Here is a 13458-nt window from a genome sequence, read left to right on the forward strand (position 1 = left end):
TAGCCATCCCCCGCGGCAGCGCCGAGATAAACACCGGCTCCACTCCGGGCTGATTCATTACGGAGGCCTTCAAGGAGACCTGGCGCCCCGCTGCAAAGGCTGGCCAAGATCAGAGACCTGACAGCATCTGCCGCCTGAGACTGCCAGACCTCAGCATCTCCCTGCTTCTTCTGAAACTCAGCCCATAAAAATGGTGCTATCCAAATACTTTCAAAATACCTATACAGAAAATTACACTTCAGACTAATTAGTTAGGAGAACCTCGTGTTTCTGAAAATTAAGGAGGCGAGTGCTGATTGGCACCGGGAACAGGACGCCATGGGCAGGGAGCAGCCCCAGGGGGACACCGCAGCCTCTGGCCTCAGGCTGGCCATTGTTCAGGAACCAGCAAACATTCTGTAGGAACCTCAGCAGAGAGCTGCAGCCTGGGAGAGGCAGCGGTGTTGACACGCTCTGCTCAGCAAATGTAAATCTTGACTATCAAGTAATCCATCCGAGCTGAGGCTGTTCTTTGCCTCAGAAAATGTTCTCTGGGTCTCCACTGGCCATTGGGGAGGGAAGGAGCCCACCCTGAAGCTGGAGAGCTGTCAGGTGGCTGCAGTGCGTGGGCCCAACCACAGCTCTGCCTGCACACATGGTGCACACGCAACTTCTGCTCCATGAGAGAAGCCCTGGACGAGAGTCCCTTTTTGTGTGGGCTTGGAAAGCAGAGCGGAACATGCAAAAAAGTGAGGGCCTTGCCAAAGGTGAAGAACGCAACGCTTAATCGGGCTGTTAGACGGCCTGCAGAGCAGACACATCAGCGGGACAGCAGCAAGCTGCTCTGGGGTGCCATCACAGCACCGGTTTGCAGACACACAGGACCTGCAGACTGCATGGCTGTTACAAACTTTCTAGCAAAATGAGTGTTTATTATTATAGGTTTGATGCTGTTCCCAAAAGGACCTCATCAACAAGTAATAAGGCCTCAAGAGAGCAATTAGAAACCTGAACTTTTAACTTGCGTAGAACCATGGTGCAGAAGGTAGCCTTTGCTTTGACGTTAGGGTAAGCAGCCAAGTATCTTACTGAGGAAGAAACACTGAAAATCTGAAACTTGAAGTAGCTGTGTACTGGTATTTTTGCCGTAAGACACAGGACTTTACTGCAGTATGGCAGAAAGCACCAATGGTTTGGGGGAAATCGTGCCCAGATACACAGCCTCCTTCAAACCTGTTTGTTTGGTGCTCTCTCCAGTGGTGGGCAGTCACTGAGAGTGTGAGGTGCCAGCGTACTGGCAGCTTCTGTCTCCCCTAAAAAAAAAATGATCTCATTTCTCCCACTTGTAAAGTATCAGTAATATTGGCCTAAGTAGTATTGGCAGAAGGTGGAGATGCTCAGTTTGTTTGGAGCTTGTTTTGAATATTTTGGATAGGACATTTCAGACAGGAGCTACATTAAGTGATTCTTGCCACAAAAAGTCACATGGCTACTGGAAGGCAAAGGACTTGCTCAAGAATACAACTCTGGCTCAGATACGCCAGGGAGTATTGCCTAAGAAGGCTGACATTTCTGACTGCACGGCCAAGCACCCAGCTCTGCAGGCCTCTGCATTGGCATTATTTGAAACATAAGTGTATTTCTAGAAGGTGTTACAGAGTTAAAGTTGATTTGTTTCTTCTTTTTTTCTGTTTCAAATACTACCTTTGAAAGCCATTTCCCTTCACAGAATATACGTACAGAAGAGAGCTGCCATGCATTTCCTTTTCAACAGGAACTACAGCGGGAAAGCAAATGCTATTCCCATGCAGGGATCCAGGGGGGAAAAAACTGCATGCCCTCAAGGATTGTTTGTCCGTTCTGAAGCGTTTGACCCTCAGCAGCCTCAGGAGGTTCCCAGCTCATGGCAGGAGCGCAGCCCAGGCAGCTGGGAGCGGTGCAGGCAGCAGCACGGCCTGCTGCTCCGAGGCACAGCGCACACCTTCCCACAGTGCTCTCCTGAGCAGCTCAAAATGAGAGTCCTTCTGTTGTGCAGTCATCGCTGCAGAAGTAAAAATAGTACTGAGTGAAGTGTATTATTAGAGAAGCAGGAGCGATGCTGCCATAAGGATTGAGTGGGATTCCTGTGTAATTGCTCCGCCGAGAGGCAGCAGCATGGCCCTCCACTGGCTGTGCCGTGCTGTGGGCAGTGTTGATAACACGTGCAGGTGGGACACTCCAGGAGCACGCTGCAGCACAGCGCCCAGGGCACATATTTTAATATACCGTGTTTTTCCCTGGAAGACAGACAAAGCAAACAGACTTGGGCAGCATTCACATGACAGGTTGTGACTCTACATGTATGTACCCAAGTGTTTCTGCAGCCAGCGGTTACGGAGCTGTTGAGGTGAGGCCCCGCTCCCTTTTTGGACAGCAGAGCCTGCCCAGAGCTCAGCTCAGCTTGGGAGCAGACAGTGCCCCATGTCCCAGCACTGAGTGGAAGCAGGGCCTGCTCCATCCCTGTGGCTATGGCACTGACACAGAGGAGCGCTGAGCAGGCTGCTGCAGCTGAGCTGGACACAGAGGTGTCCAATCTTACACACATTTAAGGTCTTGCAAATCATCAATGTATAAAATGGAGCCAGTAGAGGCAGTGAAATGCAGGGACGTTATGCTGCCAGTGGAGCAAGGAGCTGAAGGGGTTTTGGTCCAGTTGCTGTGGTTCAGCTGTGCTTCTCAAAACACAAAGCATGAGTGCAGTGGCTCAGGGCAGGGCTGCCAGTGATGTGGGTATGGAGCAACAGGGACAGGTTAGCATTCACAGGAGTGAGAGGCTGTCTGCTGTCTCCTTATAAATAGATTTTTTTTTTTTTTTTTTTTGTGGCTGATACTGCTTCTGTACAGTATAAAGGAGGCATGCAGAAGAACGTTCACTTCTCACATAGTTCTGTAAGGGGCTGTAAGGCGTGGGTTCTGTTGCCAGCTGTGGTGGTCAGAGACCCTGTGGGACCTGGACTGAGAGGTAGAACACTCTTGTCCTGACTCCTCCAAGGCCTGCCCAGAGTCCAACAGACATCAAGTTATGCACTGTTCTTGTAATCAAGGTTACATATCTATCTGCATCGTCAACAACAACAACGGTTGTATTAATATTTTTTACTCAGTCTGAAATCTCTGAATCGCCATAGAATAAAATGTGAAACCCCCAGCTGTGGATTCACAAAGAGCTGTGCTTGTTGCTCCTGCACTGGCTGTGAGTTGAATAGCACAGCTCTGTTCTCAGCTCCCAGTGCATGTGAACAGCCCAGCTGCTGCTTCTCTATCTGCGCAGAGCTCAGAGCACAGCATAGCAAAAGCATAGGAAATCCACAGACTGAGCTGCTGTTCCAATTCAGAGTGGATGTTGGAGTAAGAGGTGACAAACTGTTACATTCCTATGAGCAATCAAAGTCTGGCTAAAAATGAGATGGAATTCCAGCTGTAGAGCCCTGTCCCCTTCTGGCTCTGGAGAAACAGCAGACAAACTTGGCGAACACGTGCTGATGTTTCACCCGATGGATAAAAACCTCAGCTTTTGTTGGTCAGCTCCTGGGGAAAGTGAGGGCTGGGCTGTCGAGTCGCCTGCTGAGTAGAGCCCAGAGAAAGGCCAGTTTTATATTGCTAGATTTTCCTAAGGCCATATAGATCTGACTGCCAGCTATAATGTAGATGGTTAGACTGAGTGTTCTGTTTTGTTTTCATGTGACACGGTCAGTCAGCCAGGCCCCAGCAGTTGATGCTAAGGGTGCCCTCAGTCTGTCGTGTTCCCAACTGGCCTGTTGGTGTCAGCCCAACAGGGGGCTGCTGAGATCTCAACTTCCTACAGTCCTTTCTTTCCAGTATCCATTTTCAGCCAGAACCTGTTCATATAGTTGCATATACTATGTGCATTATTTTTAAGTGTTTTAATCTGCGTATTTACACAGTGATACACTTGTTATAGCAAAATACAGGGCTGTGACAGGTGGTAGTCACAATAATTGTGCTGAATGCTGTGGAGTTAGGTTACAGTAAGTTCTTCCTCCTTGAAATGAGTGTTTGTGCCTGTGCCAAACAATCCTGCATCAGTCTTGAACCTGTTAAAGATGAAAGTCAGAATAACCAGTATGGAAAGATAAAGTGACAACAAAATGGCACTTGGCCAATGTTTATTAATCACAGAATATGATATGAAATCATAAGAATAACCACCAAAAGGTAAATAAATTACCCAGCCTACTACTTATTTTCATGTACAGTTTGACACAGAAGCTGAACTGTGAATGATTTATACCTGTTTTAACAATAATATTCATTTTCCTGAAAGATGGTCAGCGCTAAGGCTGTGGTGGGCACCATGCCAGCTGTTGAAAGGTTAATGTCTCAGCAGCAATACATTGAATTATGAATTATACCAGTCCCAAAATGGAAGGTTATTAGCTCAGTATGTTTAATTAGCCCAGCTCAAACTTCGCCATCTGCTAGCACTGCCCATCACTAATGTACAGCCACGTGGAATAGGAAGGTCAGGGGCAAGGTGCTGGGAGCAGGACACGTCCCACTGCTGCTGCCCTGAACCCCCTGGGAGCTGCTTGGGGTGGCAGTGCTCCAGCACCTTGCAGGGCTGGGCACTCAGCCCTATGGCTCTGGGTCCTGTCTGTAACAACCAAGCTGATCCCTGAGCTCCGAAAGGCCCTGTTTGTTGCACAGAGTTCAGGGGTGCAAGGAAATCCACAAGAACAATACATAGCTTGTTTTCTCCTGAGTCCTTGGGACCAGCTTTCCTGGCAAAACGTCTGATTAATGTTTGCAAATTCTAATTGGAGTTGTATCCAGTTGTGTTTTGGTTACATCACAGTGTTTGCCGTGAGGGGAAAAGGAAGAAAGACGAGAGCCCAGCCTGCACCTGAGCAGTGCCTGTGCAGAATTCGAGGAGCTTTTCTAGAGATGGGTCTGGAGCTGCAGCAGATGCAGGCACGGGCAGCGCCACAGAAGGGCCCTGGGTCAGCAAGGTGTTCTGCAGGCAGGGGCACGCGGGGGGACAGCCTGCAGTACAGCTCCCTTCCCGTAATGCTGTGAGGCTGCAATATTTTGCTTTTCAATAAATACTGACTTGCTTGTTTTTTTAAGAAGGAGAAAAGTAAGAAAGTGTTTCATTTTTTTTATTAGCTAAGATACGGTGACTTTTAAAATACAAAGTATTACCTTGATTAATTATTCATCATTATTATAAAGGCGCTTCTGGAGGGTTAGATGTTAAACCTGAGGTCAGAAGTGTGCCCTCAAAAGTGGAATGCACAAACACCATGGGAGATTTTGAGGCTGTAAGAGGCCAAACACAGTCTTATTTTTAATTCTTCTTTTTCTAGGTAGGAATACCTTGCCAAGGAGGAAAGGAATTTGAACGGACGTAACGCAGAGCCTGTGCAGCTCCCACTGGCTGGACACTGAAACGAAGAGAGAGTTGATTCATTCCAATCGCGACATGGCCCACCAGAATTAAAAGCTGTTTTAACCTGTCAGAGAGATTGGGTCAAACACCAATTCATCAGGACTTGTCTACGTGAAGAGGTCTGTGTGACTGTGTTGGCTATGAAGTCTCTATGCTTCTGTGTTGTATGTGAAGAGTGACAGAAGTCTGACAGAAGTTACGAGGCATCCAAGTCAGCATAAGAGGCAGCATCAGGTAGGAACTCGATTCCTTTCGTAATTTCTTTACAGTAATTGTTTCTTCTTATCCCCTGGAGTTTTTGCTGATTCCCTCGCCTTCACTTAGTAAAGCCTCTGTACTTTTACTTTTGAAGCACGTGGCATGGCTGGAATATCAGAGTAATACATAATAGAGTAAAACCTGCAGACAGAAATAGAAAATAAATGGAAGATGAATTGATCAGAGGAAGGGCAAAGGATGGAGGGGATAAAACAAAGGGAAAGAAAGACAAGAATAATACCTTATCTATGTACTATAATTATTTATTATTTTTGTATGGCGCCCAGGGTATACAGAATCTGTTTTGGTGAACAAATAGGAAAAAAAAAAAGAGTTCTAAGCCCCAAACAGCAAACATATTAATTTATAATCTGACAGCTCAGCTAAACAAGCGGTCAGGCCAGGGTGACAAGGAATAATTTAGCGCTTATGGAGCATGAGTTACTTCAGTTTGGTATCCACACATGTGTATGCCATCAGATGGAAGTCTCTCGTTTGTGTAATAAGTTAGTGTAGAAGAAAAATGTTTCTCTTAGGAAAGTTCTGAGTGAGAGAGAGTGTCTGAGGGCGCAGACAAGTGTTCTAATCCAGAGGAACAAAGAGACTGCCATTTTAATACATTGTAGAAGGAGTGACAAATTTAACCACAGCCTTACAGCAGAAGCATGAGGGAGCACTGCAAATCACCCCCTGGCCATCCTGCAAGGAAGCTCATAGCGGGCTGAGAAGTGGTGCAGAGTAAAGAGAAAAGCAGAGGAGACAGGAGGAAAAACTGGAGCATTTGCTCTGAGCCATCCAGAGCTCAGGTTTCTAATGAGCCGTCCAGACAGGACAGCGAGGAGGTGACCTGAAACAACACTGCTGAGCAGGAGAGATTCCAGGGGAGAAGCAAACCACAGAATTGAGGCAGCAATAGCAAAGTTGTTTTCTAGCACAGTTACTGCAGTTTCAATTGCACTTTTATTCCAAAAGCAAATTCCAAAGTTTTATGTCCATAAAGGTTTAGACATAAACAAGAAAGAAGTCAGGAAAGCGGTATGTACTTGTATAAACAGTTCCACTTTATAATTAATGCTGGAGATCAGGGAAGTGGGAATAGCTGTGCATGTGTGGTCATTCAGATTTACTGTTGGCCTTATTAAGGCCTAGTTCTACAATAATTTTATGCCCAGGTAGGGGCAGAAAGAGAGCAGGATGCCCCCAAGCAACCCATAAATAGTGTGGTGAAGACAAAGTGTTTATTACTTAGCTTCACAAAGGCTCTGTAACTGCTCTCCCAGGGTATGTATACTTGTACCCCAGATGCCAATTCTGCAAATTAGCATTATTTCTCAAAATACTATGTAAATAGAAGTCATTTAAATACTTCATTTCATCAGACACAGTCCCACATAGAAACACCAATGTCTTCCTTCTGCAGAATGAGCGGAGATTTTTGTTGCCTTTTTATTTATCTTGGAGTGCTGTTACTGATGAAAAAAAAACGTGCAGGATCTGGGATCTTTTCAGAACTTCCGCAGTATTTTGCCCCACCATTGCCCCCTGCCATCTTTCTTCCTCATCTTCCCCCTCCCTGTACCAAAGTAGCCATTAGCCTTTGATCTGAAGACTTTCGAGAGACAGGGTGAGATTACAAACCCATCAGTCTGAAGGAGCGACTCTGGGGCATGAACTTTACCATTTGTCACTGAAGTGTGCTATTTCGAATCTTCTATTTAGCAATTTAAATGACTATGCCAAAAGTTATTTCAGGGCTGAGACACATAGGGGATTACAGGGATATGAGATCCTGTCAAATAAGCTTTGGGATGTCCCTTTTTTGTAAGCACAAAAGCCAGCAGTAAGTTCAGCTCAGATGTTTGATAATGAACTCCTGCTGTATCATTGCGTGTCCTACAACTGTAAGTTGTTGAAACTTTCACAAATGTTTTTTTCAATCTGTTTTTGCATTGCATTTCACATAGAAACAGGTACCCTGGCTTACAGGAGAACAGTAAAACAATGTGAGAGAAGATACTCATAAAACCATCTTTAAAATGACAAAATAGTTTTCTTGGATAAAACATAATGGAAAAAAATATGGATATGTCAAAATTTTCCAAAACTAAAAGCAACTGTAGCATCCCATTGGGAGGATGCACTGCTGTCCCGTTCCATGGGATGAAGGTACACTTCTAATCCTGAATGTTGCAGGATGCTGGACTTTGAAATCCCTCCTACTAACTGTAGTTGCTGCTCAGCAGTAGATACTGAGCAGTAGATTCTTTTTAGTTAATTCCATGGAAGTAGGAAAGGGAGAAAAGAGCAAGTGAGAAGGATCAGAGACCACTGTGAATCTCTATGATTTCATGGTACTCCATGTGGATGTTACGTGCATGTGGGGAAACACATCAGGAGAATTTACTCAAGCATCATACATGCTCTGCTTCCTCAAGTCAAATCAGTATGATTCCCATTCTGCAGGCTGGGCAAATAAGACAAAAAGTGGAGGAGAGACCATCCTCGTTATGTCTTTGTCTCAGGGCACTTTTAGCATGCCCCATGTTACTGCTGTGCCGGTCCTTCAGAGCAGACAGAGAGTCTGTGGCGCAGCTAGGAATAGCAGCCAGGCCTTTCTTCCAAGTCCCAGAGCCTCAAGAGTATTTTTAGGCATCTAATACCATTAATTTCATACTTTTTTTGGGCAAAGTTCTGTGAAACAAGATCATGCTTCCTCCTGAAATAATTTTTAAAATTATACTTCTGTGATCTTGGACAGTTTTTTTCAGGGAATAGTATAAGTTCGGCCCTATTTAGGAACAAATGGGCTTCAAAATTAGATTTGGGAAGAGTTGCATGGGGACCGTGCTTTTGTGCAGCCTTGAGGTGTGATTAAGTGTACAGAGAAGATGGTGCAGGCTCTGTCTTCTGTGGGCTCTGAGCAGGGCTTTGGCAGAAGGACGCGGCCATTGGGCACCAAGGTAGGGGAGCAGTGGAAGGCTTCTTGTAATGGCCATGAGCTTCAGATTCCTCTTTTGGAATCTCCAGCAGACAAAGTGCTGTGCTTTTGTATCTTCAGGTACAAAACCTTGCAGCTTTAAGTACAGTGAGACCGTTGCTGTACACCAGCTTACGAATATGTTGATGAAAACGATGCTAACAGATGAGAGGCTTCCAGAAGTGCTGGCAGCCAGCCTGCATCGTGCAGCTGCAGAGCTCAGTCCTTCCCAGAGAGCTCACAGCGCCCTGCAGAAGTACACCCATTTCCTACATATGGTCAGGTTTTTACTATGCTAACTCAGCAATCAGTTCAAGCCCTGCTCCTGCATCCTATCTATTATTAATTAATTGATTTCCTATAAGCTCATTATTTCGATTGCTATAACTTCCTCACAGTGTGCAGGCAATGGAAGGCAGTTCCCGTCACAAAGAGCAGAAAATGCCCATGCAGACACAAGTGAAAGATCACTCCTAGGAGAAGGCAGATGAGCAAGCAGGCCACGGCATGCTTATGCTGCGGTTGTCTCTTTCTTTTTGGTTAAACACCTCAAATTCCTAACAGCAATTGCTATACATCTTCTGTCCCCAGTCCCCACGGTCACCCACAGCCGTTTTCTGTTCCTCCCATCCCACATTGTGGCCACCTGGCATGTCCTTCCCTCTCTGTGCAGTCACTAAGATGAGCAGATGCGAGGGGCAGCATGCTATTGGTTTGCAGGAAGGAAGAGGCTGAGGAGTGTGTGGGGTTGGGGCTGTGCTGTGTGGGGTTGGGGCTGTGCTGTGTGGGGTTGGACAGTGTGCGCAGAGGAGCGCTGGAGTGCTGTGAGGGCTGTGCATGTGCTGCAGCCATCGAGGTGCGTCCCTCCCAGCACCAAATGTGCTTATTAGAGTGCTAATGTCCTGCCGGTAGAATCCTGCCTCTGAGTGTATTAGGGTAATGAGTTCACACCTAACTAATGGAGACTTAATAGAGTTCCTAACAGGCTGCCTTTTCCCCCACTGTTTATGACCCCACAGGCCGGAGCTGTGAGGGGAGGGAGAAGCCGAGGCTGCCTGGTCCCACAGGCTCCACAGCCGCTCTGGCCTCTGCCTGCCTCAGGAGTTGGTTTCCAGGGACATCATCCCTCCACCTTTCTGCAAGGAAAAATAAACAGTTTGAGGCTCCTGCGTCTTTATTAAACATTTCCTTCAAGCTGCATACTTTGGCTGCGTGCCCAAGTGCACCGAGAAAGCTTCCACAGAGCAGCTTGAGGCCAGAGCCCGGCTGCCATGACCAGCAGCCCTGGCAGGGCCCAGCACCTGCGGCAGGCGGCGCGGCTCTGCTCCACAACGCGGCGATGCGGCCGTGCTGTGTGGGGAGGTGATGGCGAGCGTGGCATGGCTGTGCGGGGCTGCTGGTGTACAGGACTGGTGTCAGTGTGGGAAGGGGTTTGTAGAGCTGCTGGAGCTGAAAGGAAACGCAGCGATGCTTTTAAGGCCATTGCAGCAGACGAATGGTATGTTGGCGTTTGAAAGCTGCATTCTCTGCCCGCCGTCGCAGCACTTAATCCGGCTGTCAGAGTGGGTTTGGTGTGCTCCATGCCCTGCCCAAGTGGAGGGCTGGCAGTGCCAAGTGGTGTTGCCAGGCCGGGCACAGCATGTCCATGGGGAGCAGCGCCCAGCTGGCCCCGGCCTGCACAGAGGGCCTGGCCACGGGCTGTGCAGGAGGGGCTGAGCTGCAGGCAGTGCGGGCACAGCACAGGGTGATGTCAGCGCTTCCTTCAGGGCCGGTCATGTGCGCCTGCCAGGTAAACAGTCTCGAAATAGCTGGGAGGAAGGCAGCTGATGGAGCGCCGCCGAGCTGGAGCGTGGCCTCCACCCTTTCCTTGCCGTGGCTGTTCTCATGGGCAGCTCTCCCAGCTTGGAGCTGGGTGTGAGGGTGTGAGGAGCAGAACTGCCAAATGCAGGGGCAGAGATGATGCTGAGCTCTGTTGTGAAGTGCAGTTTAGACATCAAGATGGCACTGACAGTGCAGGCAGTGGCTGCTGGCCTGCAGTTGTTCCCTCAGTGTGCTGTGTCCCTGCTTCTTTCAGGGCCTGGGGGAGGCTGTGGACCTGTGAAAGCATGGGGACCCAGCACTTACTGGGGTGCACAGAGCCCCACTGTGCCCAGAACTGGGAACAGGTTATACTGGAGGCTTGTGTGCGTAGAGGCTCGCTTACATCATGCAATTGAACAACCAAAGTTCAGGTATAGAAGCTCTGTAAGTGCAGGAATATTCTTAGTTGCCTCTTTCCTCATTCACTAGAAATGTGCCTTTTCTGTGTTGCCTCTCAGAACAGCCTGGCAGTTAGTAACTGCAAATGAATTAGTAAAAATAAAAATCAGTAAGAATAAAAATAGAATTAGTAACAGTAAAAATTAGTAACTGCAGTAAGAACTGTAGCGCTGCTTGGAGACAGGGTTCTGTCAGTCGCTGCTCACCAAGCACAGTGCACGAACTGAGCCACAGAGAGGGCCTGGAGCACCGGTCCTGAGCTCCAGTGGCAGCACAGTGCTTTTGTTGCTGTCCAGGACGGGGCTGTGTGCTTCCAGGTTGGATGGAGTGTTTCTTCAGGCATTTTCCAGGTGTGACAGAATGGTCCCATTAATCCTCCCTGTGTGTGCCCTTTCTGGAGCAGCAGGGAGACGCTGGCAAGAGTTGAGCTGGGAGAGCAGTCACAGCTACTGCTGACAGCCAGGTGCCAGCTCAGCACTTTCCTTTACCCCACAAAACAAAGCTGCCGTCATAGCAAGGACCCATAAAATGCACGGCATTCCAAGTGCGGAGATTAGTGGTAATTTTACAAGGACTCAAATAACGTCGGTCTGCAGGGTGCAGCACTGCCTTGAAAGGGAACTGTAGACATTTCCCCTGGAAGTAAGTTTCCTCTTTCGAGCAGTTTGCAGCTGAAGCACAGTGTCAGATTGTGGCACAAATATCCTATCAGCCTTGGGTTGGGAGGTGGATATCTGATACCTCTTTCTGCTGCCGAAACACACTGCCTAGGCAAGGCTCCCAGCACAGTTATTTTTTGAAGCATTATGTAATTGGATTGCGTGGTCAGTAGTGCTTCCTTAACGAGCCTTTCAGCGAGCCCTCCGCCTGCTGCAGCCAATCCTCAGCCCTCTCATACACACTCACGCAGGCTCAGTCTGGAGTAAACTCGCTGCTAAATACAGTTAGAGCACGGATGGAGCAGGCTGCGAATAGACCACTGCCGCTGCAGAGCTTCCCCCAGCCACTGCCTCGGTCCTTAGGGGACCACACACATTGCCACCAGCATCTTGTTTCCCCAGGGCGGGCACAAACCAGAGCTCGTGGTTCCCGGGGCTGGTCCCAGCCACTGCTCCAGGCCCTGAGTGACCCTGGGACCCTTCCCTTCCCTTCCCTTCCCTTCCCTTCCCTTCCCTTCCCTTCCCTTCCCTTCCCTTCCCTTCCCTTCCCTTCCCTTCCCTTCCCTTCCCTTCCCTTCCCTTCCCTTCCCTTCCCTTCCCTTCCCTTCCCTTCCCTTCCCTTCCCTTCCCTTCCCTTCCCTTCCCTTCCCTTCCCTTCCCTTCCCTTCCCTTCCCTTCCCTTCCCTTCCCTTCCCTTCCCCCCATGCTGACTGTCAGTGGGCACACAGCATTAGGAACTTGGTCCTGGTGCGCCCGCAGCCAGGCTATGGGCCGGGGATTGCAGCCCACAGCCGCCTGGCCCTCAGCCCCCACTGGGCTGGGCAGGATTTGGCCGTCTCTCCAGTCACTGTCCGTGCACAGTTGTGGCTCTGCTGAGTCACCGCTTCCTGTTTGTGATTGCTGACTGGTGGCAGCAGTTGCAAAGCAATAAGAGATATTAAAAAGTGTGAACTTCCACTGGGACCAGAAGATACAGTCGGGGCTGTGCCAAGAAATACACTGCAGCAAATGGCTGTTTAAAGGGATGCTGAGTCCTGTGCCCCATTCCCTGCTGCAGGAAGTAGAAAAATGAGCGTCACTGCCTTTATCAGGTCTGAACCCGAATAAAATTGCACTCAAGTGCTCAAACACGTAATGGTTCTTTTCCACAATCCTCAGGGCCGCAGTCCATCCCACCCAAAGCCCCACCTGCCACCCCAGCTGCCGGCAGGGTGTGGGGAGCCCCTGCTCACAGCCCAGCGGTTCTCCTCCAGTGCTGACGTGGTGCTGAGGGAAGGGGCTGCTTCCAAAGGCAGCCATAATGCTTCTGCTGTTCTTTTTTTTTTTTTTTTTTTTAAATGGGAAACATCCCTGGGGAAAAGCATGAAAGTATATAGGGAGGGTGCTCTCTGATCATTAGGTTCTAAATGCAGCATCCACACAGCATCTGTGCTTCTTCACATTACGCTGTAATCTGTCTCACGGTGATGTTACTCTTTGGGCATTTCCCTGCCCATCCTTTTTTTTGCTCGAGCATTTGGAGTCATTCATGGCCAGTAGTTTCATCTTCAGCCACAGTCATTGTTGTCTCCGAAAGTTCTTTCTCCACTCTCTTGTTTATTGTATTTATATGGGCCTTTCAGTTTGTATTTTAAATCCATATAAACTTTTTGGCCTTTTGGAATATATGTTCTGCTTATTAAGCTCAGCACAGGAATTAGAGGATGAAATTCTATAGACTGTCAGTGGAGGATAGAATCATACTCGTACTACTCTGCTCTGGGTTGAAGCTGCAGTAACTTTCAGCTGAGAAAGCATGCATAGCTTTCTCACTGGCATTAGACCGATCCTTTTTTTTTTTTTTTTTTAACCCTGTGACAGACACAAGGCTGAGGACT

At 48.3% G+C, this 13458-nt stretch overlaps 1 protein-coding gene across 11 annotated transcripts in view; it reads left to right on the top strand.

Annotated features, from left to right (window-relative positions):
• Positions 1 to 13458, top strand: part of ZFHX3 (zinc finger homeobox 3) — a 512524-nt gene that overhangs the window by 350855 nt on the left and 148211 nt on the right. For all 11 annotated transcript variants that reach the window (XM_090149525.1, XM_031615012.2, XM_090149529.1 and 8 more), the window contains one exon: positions 5346 to 5662. The gene's annotated coding sequence lies outside the window, so the exon portion shown is untranslated. The remainder of the gene's footprint in view (positions 1 to 5345; positions 5663 to 13458) is intronic.

This window comes from Phasianus colchicus, chromosome 13, assembly GCF_987193195.1.
Source record: "Phasianus colchicus chromosome 13, bPhaCol1.hap1.1, whole genome shotgun sequence".
Classification (NCBI taxonomy): domain Eukaryota; kingdom Metazoa; phylum Chordata; class Aves; order Galliformes; family Phasianidae; genus Phasianus; species Phasianus colchicus.